Below are 4,435 nucleotides of genomic sequence, written 5' to 3' on the forward strand. Positions count from 1 at the left end.
GAAGTCGACCGTCTCCATGTAGAAGAGGCGCGGGCAGACATGGCTCGACGTATAGGGCTCATCATAGTTAAAGCAGAGGCCCTGGCGCTGCCGCTCCTTCTGCTCCGCCGGAGAGAGACGACCGAATGGTCGCATCATGGCTGGGGTAGTAGTCGCCGGAGCGGGCGGAGGTGGCCGGCCCGACGCAGGGGGTAGTCGGGTGGCCTGCCGGCCTCCTCAAGCCGGGGCGGCTGGTTGCATGGCCTGGGCGCGAGCCTCGAAGGCGCGGGCGTAATACATGGCCATCTGGAGATCCTGAGGGCCGTGAAGCTCCACGTCCACGGATGTGATCCGGAAGGCCACCGACAAAGAGGTCGGCCCGCTGTTGCGCCGTCACCCCCGACGCATGGAAAGCCAGGGCCTGGAAACGGTCGGTGAAGTCCTACACGTGGAGGTGAAGGGAAGGCGGCTGAGCTCCGCCAGGCGGCTCCCGCGAACCGGAGGCCCAAAGCGAAGGAGGCAGAGCTCGCGGAAGCGCTCGCAAGGGGGCATGGGGCCCTCGTCCTGCTCGAGAGCGTAATACCATGTCTGTGCCGCGCCGCGGAGGTGGTAAGAGGCGAGCTAGGTACGCTCCGATGCGAGGGTGTGATACATCTCCAACATATCTATAATTTTTGATTGTTCCATGCTATTATATTATCTGTTTTGGATGTTTAATGGGCTTTAATATACCTTTTTATATTATTTTTGGGACTAAACCACTAACCAAAGGCCCAGTGCAAATTGCTGTTATTTTGCCTATTTCAGTGTTTCGCGGAAAAGAAATATCAAACGGAATCCAAACGGAATGAAACCTTCGGGAGAGTTATTTTTGTAACAAACGTGATCCAGGAGACTTGGAGTGGACGTCAAGAAAGAAGCGAGGAGGCCACGAGGCAGGAGGGCGCGCCCCCCACCCTCGTGGGACCCTCGCAGCTCCACCGACCTACTTCTTCCTCCTATATATACCCATATACCCTGAAAACATCCAGGAGCACCACGAAACCCTATTTCCACCACCGCAACCTTCTGTACCCGTGAGATCCCATCTTGGGGCCTTTTCCGGCGCTCTGTCGGTGGGGGAATCGATCACGAAGGGCTTATACATCAAGACCAAAGCCTCTCCGTGAAGGAAATATGCCCTAGAGGCAATAATAAAGTTATTATTTATTTCCTTATATCATGATAAATGTTTATTATTCATGCTAGAATTTTATTAACCGGAAACATAATACATGTGTGAATACATAGACAAACATAGTGTCACTAGTATGCCTCTACTTGACTAGCTTGTTGATCAAAGATGGTTATGTTTCCTAACCATAGACATGATTTGTCATTTGATTAACGGGATCACATCATTAGGAGAATGATGTGATTGACTTGACCCATTCCGTTAGCATAGCACTTGATCGTTTAGTTTGTTGCTATTGCTTTCTTCATGACTTATACATGTTCCTATGACTATGAGATTATGCAACTCCCGTTTACCGGAGGAACACTTTGTGTGCCACCAAACGTCACAACATAACTGGGTGATTATAAAGGTGCTCTACAGGTGTCTCCGAAGGTACTTGTTGGGTTGGCGTATTTCGAGATTAGGATTTGTCACTCCGATTGTCGGAGAGGTATCTCTGGGCCCTCTCAGGTAATGCACATCACATAAGCCTTGCAAGCACTACAACTAATAAGTTAGTTGCGGGATGATGTATTACGGAACGAGTAAAGAGACTTGCCAGTAACGAGATTGAACTAGGTATTGAGATACCGACGATCAAATCTTGGGCAAGTAACATACCGATGACAAAGGGAACAACGAATGTTGTTATGCGGTCTGACCGATAAAAGATCTTCGTAGAATATGTGGGAGCCAATATGAGCATCCAGGTTCCGCTATTGGTTATTGACTGGAGATGTGTCTCGGTCATGTCTACATTGTTCTCGAACCCGTAGGGTCCGCATGCTTAACGTTACGATGACAGTTTCATTATGAGTTTATATATTTTGATGTACCGAAGGTTGTTCTGTGTCCCGGATATGATCACGGACATGACGAGGAGTCTCAAAATGGTCGAGACATAAGATCGATATATTGAACGGCTATATTCGGACACCGGAAGTGTTTCGGGTGATTTCGGAGAAAACCGGAGTGCCAGAAGGGTTACCGGAACCCCCCAGGTAAGTATTGTGCCTTAGTGGGCCTGAGGGGAGAGAGAGGGCAGTAGCCCAGGAGGTGGCGCGCCCCCTCCCATGGGGAGTCCGAATTGGACTAGGGGAGGGGGGCGCGGCCCCTCTTTCCCTCTCCCTCTCCCTCTCTTTCCTTCCGCCTTCCCTCTTCCTAGTTGGACTAAGAAAGGGGAGTCCTACTCCTACTAGGAGGAGGACTCCCCCCTCCTTGGCGCGCCTCAAGGGCCGGCCAGCCTCCCCCCTTGCTCCTTTATATACAGGGGCAGGGGGGCACCTCTAGACACACAAGTTGATCTTCGTGATCGTTCTCTTAGCCGTGTGCGGTGCCCCCCTCTACCATAATCCTCGATAATATTGTAGCGGTGCTTAGGAGAAGCCCTATGACGATAGAACATCAAGATCGTCACCACGCCGTCGTGCTGACGGAACTCTTCCCCGACACTTTGCTGGATCGGAGTCCGGGGATCGTCATCGAGCTGAACTTGTGCTAGAACTCGGAGGTGCCGTAGTTTCGGTGCTTGATCGGTCGGGCCGTGAAGACGTACGACTACATCAACTGTGTTGTGCTAACGCTTCCGCTTCCGGTCTACGAGGGTACGTAGACAACACTCTCCCCTCTCGTTGCTATGCATCACCATGATCTTGCGTGTGCGTAGGAAATTTTTTGAAATTACTACGTCCCCCAACAGTGGCATCCGAGCCTAGGTTTTATGCGTTGATGTTGTGCACGAGTAGAACACAAGTGAGTTGTGGGCGATATAAGTCATACTGCTTACCGGCATGTCATACTTTGGTTCGGCGGTACTGTTGGATGAAGCGGCCCGGACCGACATTACGCATACGCTTACGCGAGACTGGTTCTACCGATGTGCTTTGCACACAGGTGGCTGGCGGGTGTCAGTTTCTCCAACTTTAGTTGAACCAAGTGTGGCTACGCCCGGTCCTTGCGAAGGTTAAAACAGCACCAACTTGACAAACTATCATTGTGGTTTTGATGCGTAGGTAAGGACGGTTCTTGCTAAGCCCGTAGCAGCCACGTAAAACTTGCAACAACAAAGTACAGGACGTCTAACTTGTTTTTGCAGGGAATGTTGTGATGTGATACGGTCAAGACATGATGCTAAATTTTATTGTATGAGATGATCATGTTTTGTAACCGAGTTATCGGCAACTGGCAGGAGCCATATGGTTGTTGCTTTATTGTATGCAATGCGGTTGCGCTGTAATGCTTTACTTTATCACTAAGCGGTAGCGATAGTCGTGGAAGCATAAGATTGGCGAGACGACAGCGATGCTACGATGGTGATCAAGGTGTCGCGCCGGTGACGATGGTGATCATGACGGTGTTTTGAAGATGGAGATCACAAGCACAAGATGATGATGGCCATATCATATCACTTATATTGATTGCATGTGATGTTTATCTTTTATGCATCTTATCTTGCTTTGATTAACGGTAGCATTATAAGATGATCCCTCACTAAATTATCAAAGTATAAGTGTTCTCCCTGAGTATGCACCGTTGCGAAAGTTCTTCATGCTGATACACCACGTGATGATCGGGTGTGATAGGCTCTACGTTCAAATACAACGGGTGCAAAATAGTTGCACACGCGGAATACTTAGGTTTAACTTGACGAGCCTAGCATATAACAGATATGGCCTCGGAACACGGAGACCGAAAGGTCGAGCGTGAATCATATAGTAGATATGATCAACATATTGATGTTCACCATTGATACTACTCCATCTCACGTGATGATCGGACGTGGTTTAGTTGATTTGGATCATGTGATCACTTAGAGGATTAGAGGGATATCTTTCTAAGTGGGAGTTCTTAAGTAATATGATTAATTGAACAGAAATTTATCATGAACTTAGTACCTGATAGTATCTTGCTTGTCTATGTTTGATTGTAGATAGATGGCTCGTGCTGTTGTTCCGTTGAATTTTAATGCGTTCCTTGAGAATGCAAAGTTGAAAGATGATGGTAGCAATTACATGGACTGGGTCCGTAACTTGAGGATTATCCTCATTGCTGCACAAAAGAATTACGTCCTGGAAGCACCGCTAAGTGCCAAGCCTGCTGCAGGAGCAACACCAGATGTTATGAACGTCTGGCAGAGCAAAGCTGATGACTACTCGATAGTTCAGTGTGCCATGCTTTACGTCTTAGAACCAGGTCTTCAACGACGTTTTGAACGTCATGGAGAATATGAGATGTTCCAGG

This window comes from Triticum dicoccoides, chromosome 2A (assembly GCF_002162155.2).
Source record: "Triticum dicoccoides isolate Atlit2015 ecotype Zavitan chromosome 2A, WEW_v2.0, whole genome shotgun sequence".
Classification (NCBI taxonomy): domain Eukaryota; kingdom Viridiplantae; phylum Streptophyta; class Magnoliopsida; order Poales; family Poaceae; genus Triticum; species Triticum dicoccoides.